This window comes from Telmatherina bonti, assembly GCF_933228915.1.
Source record: "Telmatherina bonti genome assembly, chromosome: 24".
NCBI lineage: Eukaryota > Metazoa > Chordata > Actinopteri > Atheriniformes > Telmatherinidae > Telmatherina > Telmatherina bonti.
Genome location: NC_136633.1, coordinates 16,397,264 through 16,419,420, shown reverse-complemented (window position 1 = coordinate 16,419,420; position 22,157 = coordinate 16,397,264). Strand labels below are relative to the sequence as shown.

At 39.7% G+C, this 22,157-nt stretch overlaps 1 protein-coding gene across 2 annotated transcripts in view; it reads left to right on the top strand.

The window, feature by feature from the left end:
• The first annotated feature begins 390 nt into the window (after positions 1-390).
• Positions 391-22,157, top strand: part of filip1l (filamin A interacting protein 1-like) — a 78,591-nt gene continuing 56,824 nt past the window's right edge. The window contains exons 1-2 of one of the 2 annotated variants that reach the window (XM_079263879.1): positions 391-619; positions 8,936-8,952. The gene's annotated coding sequence lies outside the window, so the exon portion shown is untranslated. The remainder of the gene's footprint in view (positions 620-8,935; positions 8,953-22,157) is intronic. The other variant, XM_079263878.1, reaches the window with a different exon arrangement.

Here is a 22,157-nt window from a genome sequence, read left to right as displayed (position 1 = left end):
GGTTTACAACATTAGTCAAGTTAGATCCAGATTTTGAAACTTAACATCTCGAGTTTTCAACACGAATCAGATTCTTAAGTTTTTGCTCCACTTTCAATTTAATTGTCCCAAAAACAGCAACAGCATGAGGTTGCACTCGTTTCACCCTGCTCACATCCACCTCGCTTGTTCTCTCTTCAGGGATAATCACAGACTCCCAAGTGTTCAGTCTTCTGTCAGGGTCCATATGGTACCGTCAGAGGAAGGGCAGCAGCTCGAGGTGTCAGAGGGGAGGGGGGGGGGGGGGTGTTAAATTTAACTGCAACAGGGCTGATATCTGCATGGCAGGTCCTGTCTCTCCCCCTCCTCTTCACACACACACACAGTTTGTATTCACAGTCACCAGCCACAGGCATCATCACACTCACAGCAGCAGCAGCAGCAGCTCTCGGTCTATCAGGAGACGCATCATCACATCCACCTGGATTGTAGGAGAGGCTGGCCGAGGACGTGACGGAGGAGAGAGAAGGGGTGTGTGGCGTTGCCGTGTTGAGGATAACGTTTGATCAGAGCGGGCAGGCTGAAGGGAGCCACTGCAGAGGCACAGCAGCAGCACTGGGCTACAGCGTCGTTGCGAGAGGTAAGACCGGAGCTCGGCTGGGAAAGGGTGTGTGAGCGTGTGTGTCAGGAGATGTGTGTATAGTGCATCAGCACAACATTCATGTCTTTCCTTCTGAGGTATAAATGCAAATGCAAAGAGGCTTGCAAGCCTGTGTGTCTATGTGGAGGTCTAGATGTGATATCATTTTAGACATTTCTGTTTCTATTAAAAAAAAAAGAAAGAAAAAAAAAACCCCACACAAATCTAAGCTGCCAACCCCGTCATCACACACCCTGTACATATTCTAATGCGATTCAATTTGGCTCGATTCAGCAAACACCTTCTGTAATTTTATTCTGTCAGCCTGCGTTCCTGCAGGACAGAAGACTCTGCAGATGCTTTGAACTTCAGTGGATTTTCTTCCTCAAACAGTCACTTAGTGGGCAGTAATCTGCATTGTGGCAGCTTTTGTGCAAGGCTGTTGCTAATTGGACAGCTATAAAGATTAAGGGCCGGAGGAGACCGGCGTCTCTGGGGGTCACAGTGAATTCCTGCTGATCTTAACTTAATCTAATTGGATTGAATTTGCTCCAGTTAGGTTGTATTTATTTTGCCAGTAGATATAAGCCATGACGTTTCTGATGGGAGTCCAGTTTTGTCTCTTGATTAAATTTCATGCAGTTGTGCAAGAAGCAGCATGTTTGAGCTGAAATTTATGCTTTCGTTTTGCAGCCGAGGGATTAATAACCCATAATTTTCCACTGGATTTGCTGATGAGAACAAAACACGATATCACCCTGGCAGAGGTAGCACATCTCATGGTCAATGTGCCCAGCACATCAAAGCCGATGGTGATAATTCATCAGCTTCTGTGCAGCGATACCGTCTCGCGTGGACACCGGTGTTGCACGGCGGGTCATATTGATTGCAGCCAGGGAATTTCCAAAGGGCAACGTGGCCATGAGAACCCGCAGCGGAGTCATACAGTAACTGAGTGCACCGAGGACGACTGAGGGAGGGAGGAGGTCAGGTTACCAGGCCTGCACTCAGGGGCTCAGTTTGGAAACACACTTGTGACGGTGGGAGCGATAGACAACAGGCAAATGTCAGGCCAAGAAAGCTTCTTCCCTTTGGCGAAGTTCTGAATTTCTGCTTTGCATTAAAAATGCCGAAGCGATTAGCACAAGCTTAGACCGGGTCTCCTGTGCTGGTCTGATGATATGACGGTATGCGGTGGTCAGCGCAGTAACAGAGAGATGTTATTAATAAAAGGGATTAACAAAGCCCTGAGAGACCATCACCAAATATTACAGTTTGGAGTTACTCATAGGTTCTGAATGCTGAAAGGCTCATGGCTGACATAAGCAGCTCCATTACAAACCAACGGTGCGTTAATATTCACAAGCAAACGCTGAGAAAAAGTTGTCCATTTCCTCCCGTTTCTGTCACATTTATCAGCCCACAATAAACATAAAACGAATCAACAGGTGTTGACACATTCTTCCTCAACACACACAAACCTTCCTCACATTCCTCAAACCTGCCACATATGATTGAGATGGATTCTTCTGGAGCAATCTGCTGCACGACAACGAAGCGGTGGCCATGCAGCAGGTTGATCAGCATGTTCGGGGTGAATAGCATTTGTAACTTCATGCGCTGAATTTCAGGGTTAATGCATAGAAATGATCTCCACAAACCACAGATGTGCAACGTGACGCCACAAAACGCTCATTTGTTTTATAGAAAAACCGTCACAGGTGAGCTTTGGTGATTCTAAAGGTACAAGAAAGTAAATATACACATTAGTACCTCAATCAACCTGAAAGACCACTTTCCTTCCAGTTCTAGTTGTACTAAAGTCTACGGCTGCATTTGTAAAGTAATTCAGGCACTGTCCATGAACAGTACCATCCCTACGCTCTCGCATGGTGATGGTGGCATCATGCCGTGGGAACGGAGGCAGGTTTACTTTTCAACATGGCAGCTATCTGAAGTAAATCCATAAGAAAACACAAGAAGTCCTAAAACAATCTCCTTGGATCATTCCCAGGTTAATGTTCAGCTGCTTCCATAGAGGTCTGAATTAAAACTTTGTTCGAGTTACATGTAATAAGTAGGAAATAAACAGAACGTGTGCAAGTTAATGAGAAAAAGATTAATCTGTTATAACACGGAGAAGGATTTCACAACTTTAAGTAAAATGTATAAACTCTTCTAACTTGTTTTTTTTTTTTTTTAACTAATCCAAGTTAATACTTTATTTAATCTCTAATTTCAGCATTATTTAAATGTCAAATAACTTGTTCATCACATGTCAGAAAGCAGGTAAAGTGTGTTTATTACAAATCTTTGCATTATAATAATGTATATTATCAATCAAACGAGTTGACAATGTGTTTCTAAAGATATTCACATGATTTGACAAGGATGCTTCGCTTCAACCTGCTTTGCTTTCAGGGGTGATTGACAGTTTGAGGGTAGTGGGGCAGGGGTCATCAGACATCTCGCGTATTAAGCCAAACCTCCTGGCACCTTGAGCTTCACCAGCTGTAGCTCGGATTAGAGGGACCGCTCAGAGGTTTTATCTGCGTTTGATTCATCAGTGGGAAAAGATTGGTGCTTTATGTCCTGCAAGGATCAGAGAGTGTGATGATTATTAAACGCAGATCAGAAACTCTAGATTTAGCTTTCATATCTTTTTCATCCTCTTGTGTTTAAGTTAACACTAAGTGGATCAGTTGAAAAATCTAGCCAGCTGTGTGTTTTTTCTGTGCAACTATTCCAGGCAGGACCGTCCTGCGATGGGAAAGCTGCTGACAAATAAAGAAGTATTCTTCCTCACCTCATTTTATGAAGCACCCAGATTCCACTTTACACACACAGCAACTCCCACGGTTTCCAGATCGAAGGTTGCATGCATCTCTCCTCGTCTTTTCCAGGTTTAAAAATGAGGCAAATAACGTCTCAGATGAACAAAAATGCATTTTATTTTGCCATGTGTCGCATATTTGCACACAAAACAACTCCCAAGCGTGCGTGAGCGTGAAAAACGTTACATCCACTTTATTTCTGAAACACAGGAACAACAGGCATTTCAACAGGTGGCTGTACGCAGTGAACTACGTGGCTGACTGAACACTTCCTTGTTTCAGTCTCAAGGACCCCCTAAGCCACCTAAAGTGCCTGTGTGAATTGTTCATATACAAATGACCTTCAAGAACATCTGTAGTAACTATCAGTATATATTTTGTACCTCTGAAACTACTAAAGAAATCATCAAAATAAACACAAATTAGAATGAACAATCACAATTAAGCATGTTTTCTGTCAAAAAAAAAAAAAGAGGAGTGGGGGGAGTGGAGGGGTTGAATGTCTCTTTATGTCCAATATCCACACATAACTTTATTTATTTGACAAGACTAAGCCAAAATACTGAGACAGTGTGTTTAAAATAATCATATCCCGTAGTTTAACAGCTTGAAGGACCATTTTAACAACATGGCAAACAAACAAAAGTTCACAAATCTTCAGGGTGAACTTATTTTTCTGACTGTTTTGGAGGAATTTGAGCCAAATTCCTGGACAATGTTGCAACAGTTCATTGATGTTTTGTTTTATCACAGCACTAAAATCAAGCTGAAGTTTGGATTTTGGACTATTGTGACACTTGATTATTTTCTTTTTTAAAATCAGTCACTCTGTTGCAGGTTTGCAGCTGTAATCCTGTTATAAGATCCTGTTTCAACACATCTTATGGATTATTTCCATATTGACATGTGATTGATATGTATCAATTTGTAGCAATGCACAGATGTATTCATTCATTCATTATCCTAACTGCTTAGTCCAATTCAGGGTCGCGGGGAAGCTGGAGCCTATCCCAGCAGTCTTTGGGCGAAAGGCAGGGTATACCCTGGATACTCCGGTCCATTGCAGGGCCACACAGAGACAAACAACCATTCATGCTCACAATCACACCAATGGGCAGTTTAGACTACCCAATGAACCTAACATGCATGTCTTTGGATGGTGGGAAGAAGCCGGAGAACCCATGCATACACAGGGAGAACACTGACCAAACCTTGCTCCATCCAACCAGCGACCACAGTGCTGCCACTACGCCACCGTGCAGCCCGCACAGGTGTATTGTTACACCCTAATTCAGTTACTGCAAGGTGTCCAGGTGATGTGGCTGCCTGAATTATCAGGCCTCCGCCACCATGCTTGATAGTTATTTGTGCTGATTTGATGCTAATTGTGACCAAACATTTTGGTTTCTTCCAACACTGTTTCAGAGATTTTCTGGAGAAGAAATATTTCAAACTTAAGCTGCGCTGCCATGTTGTTTTTCAGAGAGAATGGCCTTTTCCTGGTAACCAAAAACAAACCATGCTTGTTTAGTCATTCTCTAATTTGTGATGGATTTCTCTAGTTAACATGATGTCTGAGGCCTGTAGAATCTGAGATGTAGCTTTTGGGTTTTTTGCAGTTTCTCTGTGCGTTGTGCGGTCTGAACTTCGGATGAATCTGTAAGGATGTGCACTCTTGGGAACGTTGGCATCTGTCTTAGATGGTTTCTTGTTAACAAAGGTTCACATCGCAGAACAGTGGGCTTCTTCACTTATCCCAGAGTGATAGACCGCAACAAGTGCCTCTCTGAAATCAATGTTTTTCCTGATTGGCAGTGTGACAACACACCAGTTAATAGCTGATCATCACTTACTGATGATCAATGAATCCAGTTTATTTGAAAGCTGGTTTAACTTTTAATTAATTTAGGTGGAAATTTTACTTTTGTTTTTGTTAAATAACGAAAATATCTTTCATGTTATTGATTAGCTGTTTTATTACCAGAGGTTTTAAAGACACACTACAGAACTTTTGCTATTTTCCCCGTCATGCACATCCTATCAATGGCTAATTCGGCATCCATCTTGCATCCTACATGACCTGTTAGCTCTCTCCAGCCAGCAAAGGACAATCTTACAAAGACTCTTGTTTTGTCCCCTTCTCTCATTTAATCTTCTCACGTTTCTTTGTTGAATCAGTGACATTGCGTGTTGAAATAGCCAGTGTGTTTTCTAGTGTGAAGTGAAACTCTGCTGCAGCGTTAGGCAGCGGCCCGGGTGAATAAGTTGTATTGTGCAGTTTTTTTAGTCTCAAAATGCTGCTGGATGGAAGCGGATCCAAAAATGCACATGATAGATGTCACTGTGTCATCCAACAAGTCCAGGATAAGGAGGTTTAAAGTCAAAAAGTTACGTAATACATCAAAACCAGGCAAAATCAGTTCTTGTTATCATGTCCTGATAAATGAAAATGTTCTTCCTTTTACACTTAAACAGCTGCAAGAAATGAGGAGATGTTTGGTGAGAAGTTCATGGGTCATAAGTGTCATTTTGTCTTGTTGACATACGTTGTCACCAAAGTTCTGCTGAAGAGTCCCCGAGTAGGACATTGTATCTCTGTATTGGAGATACGCCAAGAGAAATAAGTGTATCCTTATACGAATCAATAAAAAGGATGACATTACACTTCTGGATCCAAATGGAAACTAAACAAGGTCAAAGTTATGGCCATTTAAAATCTTCAAACAACTTCCTGTGAGATGACTTCTGGAGGTGAAATGTGTATCGTATTTTATTGAAATATTTAAGTGGAGCGTGGGGTGGGGGGACATTCTTCAACTGAGACACCGCTACAAGACAAAATAAGTTGAAGTGAAAAGACACCCAAATGGTACAGAAGTAAAACAATAAAACCAGATTTTTAAGGCAGAATTTTTCTCATTCAATCAGGTCTCATTTGGGCGTATCATATTATGTCGCTTTGTCAGGACTCGCTGGTGTCCCAGACATACCCAGATGGTGTCCTTTGGCATCCGTAGAGCCGTATTAAACAACTTCACTCTGGTATGTTTATGACCAGAGGAATGAGATCTCATTTTGGTTGGAAATATGTGCGAAGACACTTACATTTCCTCTGGACTTGTACCTTTTCGTATTACACAGAGCGTCCTTATATTCCAGTAAAAAAGCATCTGCAACTTGTGCAAGTTAGCACGTAAATTATTGCAGCAATTTGAATTTTAAAGACGCATTACGTAACTTTTTTACCTTAAAACTTAAAACTGTTTCTGGAGCCCAGCAGCGTCTTGAAGCTGAGAAATTGCACTATACAACTTTTACAAGTGGGACGCTACGTAACGTTGCATAGAGTTTCGCTACATGCTAGAAAACACACTGAGTGTTTTGAACATGCAAAGATTCAGCAAGAAAATTAAAAGAGAGAAAGGGACAGGTGGGCTAATTTAGCCCTCGTGACGGGAAAATGGCAAACGTTCTGTCGTGTGTCTTTAACACACAGCGGTCCAAAGAAAACACGCCATACAGATTACTTAGTTTAGATGAAATTAATTCAGCTAAATCCAACCCAGAATGGAGTTTAGTTAACTGTGAACATAGAAAGTCCTTGTAAGGAAGCTGGAGTGGAAATGACACTGATTTACAGGAGGTGGGAACCAGTTTGAGAGGGTTACATAAACTTTACCTTATTAATTACATCTGGGAAACAAGACTCTGCATTTGACCCATCTTTAGACTTACTGGAGTACAATGGGCCTTGCTAAAGGGGGTTCACTTCTATGGACACACCAGGGACGTGAATCCAGGTCCTCCAGAGCCACTGCTATCCCCACAAAGCCACCATACCACCATCATGAATGCTTTTTTGGTTTATCTTTTAACTGATTGTACTTTCTGTTTCACTCAGTTTGTATACAACAGGAGTGTTCAACTCTGGGACTCGATGGCAACAATCCTGCAGGTTTTCCATGTATCCCTGCTTCAAAACACCTGACTCAAATGGATCTATTTAACAGAAACCATGTGTGTTGGAACAGGGATACATCAAAAACCTGCAGGACAGTTGCTCTTGAGGACTGACTTTGGACATCCCTGGTGTACACCAAACTAATTGGTCAGGTTTCTGAAAACACCATAGTTTGAGAAAAAAATGTTGCTGTTTTACTACAATCTGACACCTTGAATAATCAAGTGGAAATGCACCATTTCACTGCTTATCCAGACCGCTTAAAGCTGCCTGATTTATGGTCCAGGTATGAAATAAAATACACAGAAAGGATATTTCCCAGAGGAAAAAGTCTGATGGAGTGTTGTCGCACAGGTCAACAATTCCAACATTTGACTTTTAGGTTTGTGAGACTTGTTGAAAAAGTGCTTCAAGTTAAAATTTACTGGGGTCAAAAGTGTGATTCTTGGAGCTTTTGTAAGTGAATCAATGCACTGAAAAGCTAAAGAGGGTCGATCAGTCCAAGCAGCACATGGACTGGGGGAAACACATGGGGTTTGGCTGCAGGAGCTGTAACGTCTTTCATCTGTCAGGATCCAGTTTCTCCCACAGAAACCAACTGCTTAGAGCTCTGGGAAAAGGCCACTATATATACCAAGAGAGAAACATCGATGTTGTCCAACATTAGGCCTTCTCTATTACTCACAGCTTGACCTGCAGCCTTCTGCTGTCAAGCTCAGTCAAAATAGGTAAGCTGAGATCAGTTTATCCAGAGGGGCTGGCGCTGAAAGATCAGGTGGGGTGTGCTTTCGCAGAAGCCGAAGACAGACAAACCTAAAAGGCTCAAGGATGGATAGCCATAAAAACGGAGAGAAATAAATAAAGGAATGCACCTCAATTATCGCTCATCTGCTGTTAAAGGGAAGTTCTTTCTGTTGTGTCAACGTTTTCACACATTTTCATTTAGCTTTTACTGCATTTTGTTTCTTGCAGGTGCACCACAACAGAAAACTGGTGCATCAATAATTCACGTATATATCTGCAATAGTGCACTGGAGCATGTGCTTACAGTGAAATGTGCTGAAGCAGACATAGGTGCAGTTCATCTCTGTGGATGTGTTGAAGCGAGGGATCCTGCATTGGTTCACCATGGAGCATCACTGACAGATGACTGCTGGCACCGCTTTTAAAGCCAACAGGAGATGTTTGCCGAAGGCTCCGAATTTAAGCGTGAAACACGGTGAAATCCACAAAGAAGCTACAAAACTCTGCAGTTTCCTTTGAAGGCAGAAACATACTCATTCAAATGCAATATTCTTGCTCAGATAAACAATGAGAATACTTTTTTTGTTGCCACATCTGAGTCATCTATTTGCAAATTTCAGAAAATCTGCTGCTGTCCGATGAAACCGCTTGCATAAACGATTCAAACAAAACTCTGTTTAAACCTTCGGATATGCTGCAAGACATAAAAATATAAGAAAAAAGATGCAAATGTTACTTGTAACATGATGTTTTCTATGTTTACTATTTTATGTAAAGATTCCAAACATCCAGTGGTAAGACTTTGCATTGCTTATGGCATGCTGTAAATCTCATCAAGCCTCCTTGAGGACACATCTGAAAAGAAACCTGTAAGCTGTAACCCTGACTTGTCTTTTCACTACTTGATGCTTTCTATGTCAATCAGCTTCATTGCTGGAGTTAGCGTCATCAACGCTACTTTATTTAGTCCCTACAGTACTTCATGTTCTGTTTTAAATATACAATGAGGCCCTGCTGTCAGATTCCACTGTAAGCTGCAGGGCCAGTCCTTTCCATGATGCAGCAGAAACCCCCAAGAACACAATGGAGACCACAGCTGTTGTTCGCAGTTCTGCTAATATACCACAAATTAGCAGGAAACACATCGTTACAGTTTATGTAAAATGCATTGTTTGGATAAAAGCTGATTTCAGTGCTAGCCATTTATTCTGCGTCTGATTGGATGCATAGTAACATAAAAGACTATTCACTGAGATGCAGTCTGCAACTTTCTTGTTAGACCTCACCAAAATCTTCATACTCAAATAAGAGAAACCATGGTCTTTGACTCTAACATGTGAAGCGCAGGGTTAGATGGTTGGATGGAGGGCTCAAATGTAGGATACCAAATGATTGCTGATAAGTGAAAGGGCAAGGCTGCAAATATACAGAGACATGCAGCCAAAGAAAAAAGTGAGATCCTCTAAAGTGAGTCAGAAATAAAAGCCAAACCAGATGAATAATACCAGTGGTTCCCAAACTATTTTCCTTGATGACCCCCTTTGTGCACAAACTCAGAAGCCATGAACATGAATAGTGAGTGACTTTATCAACAGACTCCTGTTGATAAAGCCAAAACTAAATTAAAAGCCTTACTTTTGTTTATCAAAACACGTTCAATATGGACATAAATCACATGGCTCTGAATGTTCAAAGTCTCAGGGACCCCCTGCTCCTTGGGGACTACCTTTGGGGGGAACCACTGAATTAAACAAGACCATGCATAAAGAAATAGTTTAGATGCCATTATAAGAAATGGAATTACCTTTTCTTTTTCTTCTTTATCATGTGATAATTCATTTATTTTCTTTACATGTTCCAAATGGCATCTTTTAATTTGAGGGTAAAACATGGCTGAAATTGCAGTTTCCTTTTCCCTCTTTTCCCTTTGTTTTGCAAGGCTAAGCTAACATAGCTTCTCTAGAGCTATGTTAGCTTATTAAAAATACAATGGTTCATTTTTACCTTTTTATTTTCTGCTCACGAGATTACGCAACAGCTGATTTAGCGCCGTATGCTAAATATGCAACCGAGCAAAATATAGCTTGCTCTCCATATAGCTTTTTTTTGTTGAGATGTATTGCATAAACAAAATCTTTACAGAGCTCTACATCATAACGTCAAAGTGAACCAACTCTTGGATTGCTGCTATTTCAGTGCTGTATTCCCACTGGGGGCTCAACTTTGGTTGTGAAATTCTTGGCATTTGTGACATAATTGGGTAAAGTGGCACAGGTGGCAGCAAGATGCTAAATATGCACTGAAAAAAAATAGATAAAACACAGCAAGGAAGCCCGAGTGAGTGCTTGGCTTTGAGCTTAAGCCTCCATTGTTGCCTCTCTGTGTTGGTTGTTGCTATAGATATGAACCCAGCTGAGATGAGAGGGCTTAACGCGGCTCTGGGACTTTGCATGGTTTTCACATTCGCTGCATGACAGAGTCAATTATGAGGCTATTTTCTGATGACCCACTAACATTTTCCCTACTACCTCCTATAAAAGAGAAGCGAGGTATGTTCAGAGCAAACAGGGACAGAGGCAAGGACAGCGGAGTTGAGGAATGCCTGAGTCACTCCGTTTAGCACTTCATTTAGGCATTTCAGCTCGATGAAAAATTCTCAAACAGGAGAATTCTGTAAAAAGACGTTGAGCTGCAACGTCTGTATAGGATGAGCGCCATGTAGGGTGATGGAGGGAACACACACCCATCTGTTACGATGACTCATAACCGCAGCAAAGGAGCCAAATCCACAATACTGCTTCAGAATTTGGTGTCCAAGGTGTGAGGGATGAGCTGCGGCTTTGCGTTGCCGTTTCTGAAAGTGCAGAGTCATCTTTCTCTTCTGAATCAGGGATTTGCAGACCTCAGTGTATGACATAATATTAAATCTAACCCCAAACACGTCTGCTTGGAAAAATCTATCCTAAATACAGGAATCAGGTTATATGAATGAAATGTTTGCTTTATTTGTTTTGTTTCGTTTTTTTTACCTCATTGTAAAGATGGTATAAAATAATGGTCCAAATGTTAAACAGGCTGCAGAGCTGAAAGTAGACATTTTTTTCTTCTGAAGAAAGCATGACTCAGCTAATTGTTAAATATTAGTTTGCTGCTTGAATGTAGCACAGTTATTTGCTGCTTATTAACTAAGCATGAGATTATTATTCTGGGACATTATTATATGAAATATGACACATTTTCAGCATTAGTAAACAAACTCAGATTCTTAAGTTCATTACAGCAGAAATTTTATATGGATAAATGACAGAGTTGCTGGTGCTGATGAGCCAGGACGTCATAATCGGTGCACTACAGTGCATCACACAATATTTCACAGTGGTCACATGGCTGACTGAGCTCAGTAAGGAGATATTTTGATATATCAGTTGTGTTTTAAGTTTCATATAAATGGGATTATGTGCTGTGGTTAAATCAGAGTGTGATATCTTATTATATCAATAATTAACTTCTGAGCCAAATTTATTTAAAATCACATCATGGAGAAACATTTTTATACCCTGATTTTCTACAATATATCAAGGTGAAATTTTGAAACTAACACACTTAAGCAGAGACTTTGAACAGTTACCTATTTAGCACTTGATTAGCACTAGAACGCACAAAGGTATATGCAATATGACATATATATACATCACAGCATGATCCATAGATAAATTACAGTAATCGATCAGTCAAGTATCACTGAAATCATGTCTTTTCCTCTTGACAACTGAAGTCAAAGCCATACCTGCTGCTGAAAAGGAGCAGGTATGCCTCCCCAATCACAATGAGTCAATAAAGATTCAGGACACGTCGCTAAACTTCAGCATAAACACTTGACTTGCAAACCAGTATGACATGCGACCCATTGAGCAGCTCATTGAAAAGGTTGCTGGGCAACTGACATTGAAGGAGAACTGCAGAGAGAAACTGAAGGAAGGAGCAAAGTTGATGTTGTAAAGTACATTTTATGGGTGAAATACAGAGGTTATATCCATGCCGACTGGCTTCCTGGCTGATGTTATTTCATACAATATTTCGTATGTAATATGCTCCTAATGTAAAATCTTTTATTAGTGAGTAAATTGTTGATGTTCTACATATTGGAGCTCCTCTATGATTAAGTCAGTTTATGTTTTGTTGTCTGTTCTTGCATTACAGATGAAGCTCGTTTCATCTTCTGCACCTTGCTAATTTTAACTCCAACAACCTCTCATTCCTCCATTTATTTCTTCATTTCTATCTGCTCTCATCTTCCATGGCTTTTATACGTCTATTTTCTCCACAACAGACAGAAGTGAATCATTCCAAGTGATTAAAACTTTTTGGAAGACAATAAAATGCAAACAGAAAAGTAAAAAAAAACAAAAAACCCCAACATATTTTCACATATTTCTATTGTTAATTAAAAATGAAGTTTCTGGAATATATAGATGGAAAAATGTGAACTATCTCAGCTACAAGTCCACTTAGTCAAGCTTAGTTAAGCTTGAAAGTAGCTTTAACTAATAGAAAATCAAACCTTGGCTGCTAAAGGGTGAATGCAGCTGACTGGAGTACAGTTCCTGAATCAGCTCCTGCCACCTCTACTATGCTGCGGATTGGATGACTCCTAATTTTAGCCTGAACTTTGTGGGCTGTTAGAAAGTTTGCATATCAGGCAAAAATGGCAGAACACAACAGTCATTAGTGGAGAGATAACTAGCAATATATAAGCCTTTTTTATTTTATTTTCTCTTAAATGTATATTAATTGACATATTCTGACCTTTTTGAAACAGCCTCCTACTTTCTTCAGGGACTGGCTCTGGAAATGATTACTTGCTGTTGAACCCAGATACATGAATGAAGTAGGGAAGAACAGCACATTTAAAAATGTCATGATGTTGCATGAGATATACAACGATACAACTAAACTATGACTTAAGGTGTGTTGCACAAATCACTTTAAACTAATAAGAAGTTTCTCTTGAAACATAATCAGGCTGCTTTTGCATTTCATGGCAATTATAAAACAAGTTCACAGCATCTCTGGGAGGTGACGCTAAGGCTCAGTGGTGCTTTTTGCTAAATGCAAACATTGTTTACTTACAGTGAAAATGCCAATGCTGATGTTTTGCACAGCAAGTACCTTGTTCATTGTCCTAATCTATTGCTTTAGCATGCTAATAGTTGTAGATGAACACAGACAACAGCTGAGGATAGGAGGAGTCTCAAGTCTGCTAGCATTTAGCATCACCAGCCACAAAGCTAAGCAGGGACAAAAACATGACATTATGTGGAGTATTTACTTTATAGCACATGTTATATCCCACAATTCTTCTCCTCTTCAGAATTTGAGCAGACACATGAATCAGTGCTAACTTGACGGATACGGATACATGAAACACGCCGTCCTCGGCTGAGTAAATCTTTCAATCAGTGGAATTACGTGTGTGCTCTTAAGTGACAGCCTGTGGATCAGCTGATAGATGCTGTTACCCTGAAATCCTTTACTGTCAATCCTCAGTCACTACACAGATGGTTGGACAGACTGGGAATGCATGCATGAATGAATGCATGCATGCCAATGCTAATTGTACCATTTTTTAAAATTTCTTTTCTCATGTGCCTTCTCAGCTGAATGTCCCCAAACTCTACATGTAAACTTTGGCTTCAAACTTTGGTTTGCCAGGTGCAAAGACTGAACAGATGTTCTCATGTATATACTGGTATAGGAAAAAAGGTCATGTAAGCACAAACGCAACTTCTGCAAATTGGCAGCTTGCTGACCAGCTGATGAACTCCTTTGACTCTATAATTCTGTCCATCACCCTATTTAAGATATTTGACAGTAAAAGCAGTCTTTAAAACTTATGGATTTCCAGTGATACTCCTTCAGTCTGTACCGAGGACGAAACGGAAGCTCAGAGGGGACCGGGCCTTTGTGGTGGCAGCACCTAAACTGTGGAATGAGCTTCCTTACACGTTAGACGGGCCTCCACTTTATCTGCTTTTAAATCTGTACTGAAGACCCATTTGTTTAAGCTGGCTTTCCACACAAGAAGTTGACTTTTTAGATCTGATGTTATTTTGATTGTTTTAATTTTATTGCTTTAATTTTTTTTAAAAATTTGATTGTTTTTAGATGTCTGAATTTTTTTTTAAGTTGCCCTAATGTATGTTATTTAGTCTGTTTCTTTTTAACCCCCCACAATGTGGCACTTTGGTCAACATTGTTGTTTTTTTTTTAAGTGCCTTATAAATAAAGTTGAATTGTATTGTATTCAGTCATCCAGGTAACCTATTCAGTGAAAAACACAAACAAAAAAACAAAACAAACAACGAAAAACCCCACATATTTGGGCATTATTGGAGAAGGTAGATAGCATGAACATGAGGTCAATTCCCAAAAATTAAAATGTAGTACCATCTGCTGGTTGATCAGAGAAAAGTAAAACAGGTTGTCAAATAGCCAACTTTCATTCTGAAAATGGACATAACACCTGGGTTTATATAGAAATGTTCTGATAAAATAAAATAAAATAAAATAAAATAGATAATTATATGACTTAATGTACAAAATGCTTAAATAAATAAATAAATAAATCAATAAATACATCTAGATAGAATAAAACTGAAGCATTAGACCAACTTCAAATCTATAGCTGCATCAACTTGCTTTAGAATAGAGGAGAGAAAAACATTTTTACTGATAAAAATTGCAACAATTTTCCATTTTAGGTTTGTTTTTTTTTGTACCAAATCCCAGAATGCCAATAGGCTCCAAAAGAGTGATGTTGTTTTGTGTTTTCATAACACAACTTAACAGAACAGACTAGTTTTGACAACTCATTTTCTGACAAACACAAGTTCCATGTTGGAGAGTTGTTGACGTGTGTGTATTGCATATTTTAGGGAAGGCAGGGAAGCTCATGTTGGGGCTTGTACAGTACAGTAGGTGATCTGTCTTCACCTCTGGTGGCCCTTGTGGTGACAGGACATTTCAGCTATTCACACCTCCTTACCATCGGATCTGTCTGGAGCTGCTCTGTCATGCTGGGCACACAGGACCCCTCAGGAGGGGAGCGAGACAAGCAGAAGCAGAGGATCGTATTTTAAAGGTGGAAAGAGATCTATGTGTCGTTAAAATGTTGCCATAGCTGGGGATATTCTGAAACAGGCGTGGAGATTGAGTCGATTAGATCTGCATGCCGTGAACCGAATACAAATAGAACCACCACCGAGTGTCAAACAAAGCCAGCGATTCAATGTAACGGGACAAAATTAGCAGCTCTGACTGGTGTAGCCAAGTTTGGATGCGAATAAGAGTCTAAAGTGCTCTGTGTGCTGCTTTTATTTCTTCAGAGGGAAGTACTATGAGAAATTCAGTTTCGCTTCTGTCACGCTTTAACATTAGAGGACTACAGATGAAGGCTTCTGCAGAAATGACAGAAAATGGGCTGCAATTTAAAACGTACTTTTTTAAAATCTGCAACTAGTGTCTCTGTCTCAGTAGGGTCTGATGTTTTTAATGAATATAAATCATATAGTAATCGTATAATTATATATATATATATATATATATATATATATATATATATATATATATATATATATATATATATATATATATATATATTAGTAGCTTTTAATGAAGAAAAAAAGTCCAAAACAAATAAAGTTATTCTCTTCCACAAAAAACCCAAACTACCTGAAACATATAATTTGTAGTCCAGGCTTAGTTTGCATTATAAAGAAGCCAAAAGCTCTCATCTCCAATGACTATTCAGAGCAGACAGGACCCACTGGGCAGCCAAAGGAAGGGCAGGAAGTGCTTTAATATACGATACAACAGAAACATTTAAAACATTTAAATCTATTCTTGGATGTCCCAAAAAATGTAATTAAGACCCTGGCAAAAGTTTGAAAACGCTGAGTTATGATCAGATGAAGACATATTTCTGCAGGTTTTGTTGCTCTGCTCTGCTTCCTTGTTCATGTTCAGGCTAGCCTGTAGGAATGCTGGACTTACATGTTGGTTTTTTCGTCATGCAAACCCTTTACTAAACTATCAGAGATAATCTATGAGGTCACCTCAAGGCAGACGGTTGTTGTCCTTCAGGTTAACACAGAGAATGATATGCGACACATCAGGCTGACATCATCTACTTTATAAAATCCTACGGGCAACAGCAGAAATATGTTAAATTCTTTTTTTTATTCATTCTTTTAAATGATAATAGCAAAAGAAATGATTTGTGTGACATCGCAAACCAGCCTTTCATTGAACTGGGTGACCCTTCCCTCCAGCTTCGTTCAGTCTGACATCCAGTGTGGTGATACGGCCGCCACCCAGCAGGCCAACTCAGACCACATCAGCCCTCTCTCCCATAATCACCTGCTCCAGAAGAGACAAGATTACAGTCTGATGACACCAAACATCAAGCAGCTGCCAAAGCAAGCAAGCTGATACAGGATATTAACTATGTTCAGCGTATTTAGAACATGTATTAGTTGGTTTGGCTAAACATAGCGCCAGTTTTTGAGAGTGTAAAAGTGGCAGTAATGTTATGTAGCTGACTTTATGTACATGACCCTGTTTGTGTTTGACTAAACAGAGCACAAAGGGCACCAATAAAAAGGCACTTTGGTCTTGATGTTGGTTAAGAAGTTGCAGAACCTTTGTGTACCGCTCTATTTTTGTTCTCAACAGCTTGACCACAGAAAATGTGACCCTATTAGCATGAAGCAGGCGAAGAAAGAAGCTCTAATATCCAGCGAGCACCCAGACAATTAAAAACAAAAGCACATACTGTAAAATGCTACATTTGGAGACATCTATGATGTCATGACAAATATATTCTCATGGCAGCAGAGTTGCTCAAACAGAAATGTTCATTTTCAGTCAGCAAGTAAAATGATGAATCCAAGCAAGGCCAGTTTTCATGATTCAGACTGGGTCTGCAGAGCGAATATGAACCCCATCAATTCTGCATCCTCCTCCCATTTCCCCAGAAAACAAATCAAATGTTCTTCCAGTAAATGTAAAGCAATTTGGAGGAAAACCGTCATGGAGAAGCAGCACAGCAGTGATCTGTCTTCAACGGATAAAGAGGAAGAAAATGTCTAAAGAATAAAATAAAATAAAAAAATAAAAAACCCACTTTATATTGATTCATTTTGTACAAAATATGTTTCTTTACCTGAAAGAGTCAAACATGCCATCATTTATATATATTTTTAGGCTACATTATATATCTTTTTACCAGTAAAAGTGTGAATCTTGCTTGAAAGTCCTTCAAAAGTGCTGCATCCATGTTGTTTCATTTGGATTGAGAATATTGACAGAAGAAAGCTCAGATGGTTTAAACTTTATTGGTAACATGGCGCCCCCTAGTGAGAAAAAAGTGCTTTTTGATACTGTTTATTTGGATTTACCCCAAACAGAAATAGAGCAAGTTTGAACTAAAAGATGCATATTATAATGTCTGAATACAGCTACTGCGTGCACCACAGCTTTACTGAATATGAAGTCTGCCTGAAAAGCTTGCGCTGAAGATAAAAGTGTAACAGACAAGTTTGAGGATTTCCAGAGATTGCATCATCTGTGTAGAGGAAGAAAAAAAGTGGTGCTGTGTTCTTTTTCTCCCAAACTGGCATTTTAACAGCCCTGTGGCAGTGTGGCGCTGTCACATACTGTATCCTCCAGCTTTAAATAACCGCACGCCTCCATATGAGCTGAAACATCTCTGTTTGCCTGGTCTGGAGGAGTTATGGTCTGAGTTGTGAACGACTTCAGTGCTGTGGAATTCCCAAACTGCTTCTCTTGTTGCTTCACAGTCCAGCAGCTCTAATGCATGCAGGAAACATCTCCGACGGGTTTATGGCATCTCCTCCAACCTCGAGGCCCAAGTCCTGATCTCTACCTGTTGCTGTGGTAACCAATGTTCTGTTTGTAAACATTTGACTGGTTTCCTTTGGCTTGATGATGGAAACCCCTCTGGCACAGAGTGCTGCTCTCTGCAGTCATTCTTTGGGTGTTATTAGCATAGCTGATCCATTTTATACTTTACAATAACACTTTAAATGAAGCAATATGAATAAAACACTGGAAATATATTTATGTTTTACAACGGAAAACCTTTTGTCAAGAGGCCCCCACACCTTTTTCTGAAACATTTGTTTAAAACTGTCACTGTGCAGCTTTAATACAAATTAAAGGTTAATAGTGGAACCATTTACACGCTATGTGTCTGAGGATTACGACAGATCTCTAACGGTACAAAACAATCCTGCATCATCAAATATTAATATTCTTATCAGGGTAATTTTAAGATGTTTTCTGTCTACTTAGCCAAAATAATATTAATAAAAAAAAATCTGAAGTGGTTGTTCTCAGGACTGTTGACATCCTCTAACTGGAAATACATATTTTATTTTAATAATCATCAACAGCAAAAGGTACTTTTAGTTTTTCCCCTTCTTTTCCCCTCTCGGTGCATGGCCTTGCATACACGCACACACATAATTAGGATGGTGAATAATGATGTGCAATATTCTCCAGGAATGTCTGAGAAGTACTTTGCTCTTAATGGATTTTATATTGAATAATGCATGTTCTAATCACTGTTTTGCATTTACGTCAGTCAGTAGGATTAAAACCTAGACTGTAACCTAAATCAGTTCATGCAAAACAAACCTGAGACTGGATATCGGAATTTCTGACAATGTTGCGCAGCACATGATACAATTCAAAACGCATTAAATCTGGGAAAAAAACTTTAAAAGTGTAAAAAATGAGGGACATATGATCTGTTTTACATTAATCAGACTCAAACTGAACACAGTTTCTTTTGATACTAGTGCATGACTGCTTGTGCTGGGATCAAAAGAAGTGTTTTAAAGCAGGGTTTTGCCACACATTCCTCCTTTACAAACTATACTTTTCTCTTTCACATGCCATTTTTTCCCCATGTCACAGACTTTTTGGTCTACTGAGCCTCTGCTGCAAACAGTTCCTGGTGTGTCACATAAAGTAGCAACTAAAATCTCAGTTTTTCCATCCTAATCAGGTTTACAGGGACTGATTTGATGTTCCAGGAAAACCTGCTGGTTTTCTGGAATACCTCTCTCTAAAACATATACAGGTTACAGAAGGTAGTACAACAACGGCAAATTTAAGGTTGGAGCTAAGATATTGTTTGACTTATCTAGAAAAATGCTTGTTTTGAAGTTGATACCAGTATTAAATTCGATCTGATCCGCTCTGTATTACATCAGCAACAGATTTAGAGAATCTGAAGGAATCTCTGTACACTTAGGATAAGGCCAGAAATCAACATTAAACAACCTTATATTCAGCTTTCAAGCAGCACCACATTGGGTACGGTTACATGTTTTTTTAATTCGGAAGTAATAATTTGGAAATAAATAATTCCAAATTAACAGTATTCTCCTACGAGTTTACATGAAAATAATAATTTTGAATGGAGGTTAAGATGAAACACGTCTTTACTTAATTCCGCTTTAGAGCGGCGGGTAGGGAAGGGTTCTGTCTGAACAAAAGGGCACACATCATGTGTTGACGTCTACCGGACATAAACAAAGTTTGCTCCGTGCTTCTCATGTTTTCGGTCGTAACATGGAAACTACAAATCAAATCAAATCAAAGCTGCTTTATTCATCCCCGAGGGGAAATTCAAGGTTCAAGCCAGCTCGTCCAAGGTTTGACACACAGACATGTAACATTTATGACAAGTTTACGGAACCGAACTGAAGCTCAGGCCCCACAGCCAGTTTTACCGCCGCCGCCCTATAACAGATAAGAACAGAGATACATTAGTATCATAGGGGGCCGAGGGAAAAAAAACATGTAACTCCGGACTGCGCCTCCAGGTGGCGCAGTCTGGCGACACAGGAAAAGACACCTCATATACACTTCAGCACAAACTCAGACAAGTAATAAGTAACAGTTTCGCTGCTATTTTGATGATAATTTTGAAGTACCAGGTTGACACGAGTATACAGCTTCACTTTTTCAGCAACTGAGAAGGAGAAGGAAGATAGACTACGAAAGACGGGAGGCAAAACACCGCGCATTATCGGGACGGGACAAGATAAAGAGCATCCGCAGAACGACTGGATTTAACTTAGAGTGAAATGAAGTTTATATGACAGAGGAATTAAATAGTTCGGAATTAAAATGCGAATAAACCAGGCACTTACATCGGAATTAAGTTTAATTCTGAAACAAAATTTGCATCAGGAATTAGGTGTTTCCATGGTAATTTTTTTTTTTTTTTTTTGTCAGTTTCAGCGGTATTAACTTTTATTCGGAACGAAAGAGGAATTAAAGCATCCATGTAAACATAGCAATTAACTGACTAGCTATGTTCCTCTTGCTGTGAACTGAAGGCTTAGCTTTGAGATGACATACATGTAACAGAATCAGGCCCAAACGTTTTAGTACTTTCCAGATGAACAGATCCTGACAATAACCTTCTACATATTTAATGTATTTGAAAAAGCTAAGAGGAAAAAATGCCTCCTTCTCCCAACATGACTGAGGGAATCTTTTAACCTCACAACAGGACATTCTGTTTCTGCTGAATGAAAAACTTCAGCGTCAAAACCTTTAACAAGAAAAAAAAAGTTTTTGGAAACACTTTGCATGTCTGAGTTCATCCAGTAGGATTTGGAAAAGATGGAATAATGTTTAAGGACCTTCTCCCGCCATATGAAAGCACTTTACACTTTTTTGCAAATTCAAACACCAGTTACCTCCTGAAATTATCACAAGGGGTGATTCAGTTCACGGTTTGTGTACAAAGCTGCAGACTACCAGAAGATCCTCCCATGGATAAAGCGCTGTGCCTCCATCTTTTCCTCCCCTCTCTCTCCTTTCTCCACTCTCTTTTGATCTGCGTTTCTCTTCCCCTCAATCATATTGACAGCAGAATGATGTCAGGCCACAAGAATTTACTCTAATTTGTGTGTGCCTGTTCAGCGGAGGGTGTGTACATGCGTGTATATGTTCTGCCACACAGGCTGCTGTTTGCATTTGTGTGTGCAGGAAGAAAGAGTAAGGCCGTACATTTGTTTTGTGGCACACCTGCTTCCTCACCTTTCACCCTCTTGACTTTAACGGCCATCTCTCTGCTTTTCTTCCAGCTCTCATGAAAAGTGAAGTCATCACTAAGAGCTATCTTGCATTCGCTTTGGGACAGCAGGCACTTATTGTAAAACATCCTGATCTCCATGGGTTCGGCTTATTTAAAAGTGTGTTGGCGAAGTTGTGTAACATTTGGAAAATGCTGTCTATGCGAGGCAGAGTGTAATGCTGGTTCAGGTTGTGAGTCCCAGCAGTCAAAGAAAATATCCAAAATAATACGTTTAACTGCTTTCTGACGAGCTCAAATGTGTGATAAAAATGACTTGATGGTTGCCATATACAGACTTTATGTGGGTTTATGAGTTGCTGTCTGGCCGTCTGGCTTGGTAAGTTCTCAATGTAAAACTATTTAAATGAGGTTTGACCTGGTAGCTCGTCGAAGAAACCTTGGTGGTCTCTGCTAGACGAACCCAAACTGCCAACTGTTTCCAGTAACAGCTTTACTTTTGGCTTCGGACATTGTCCTCACTGCTTAATGAGAGCACATGGTAATGGAAGGACCTCAGGGAAGAGGGGAGAGAAAAATGAAAGAGAACTGAAAAAACTAAGCAGATTTAATTAACATTCATAATTTTTGGCCACATCAGGAACGTGAGGGATGAGAATTTTTGCCTGGTTGATGTCAGACACTTTCACCAGGAGCAAAATACTTCCAAAGATACTTAAATCTTAAAGGTCCATAAATGTTTGTACACAGTGTTGGTGCCAGGGGCGATTCTAGGATCAGAGGTTTAGTGGTGCTGAGCATCTAGCATGTATATATTTAAAATGAAGGACAATAATAAATAAAGTCTTCTCCATGCTGTTC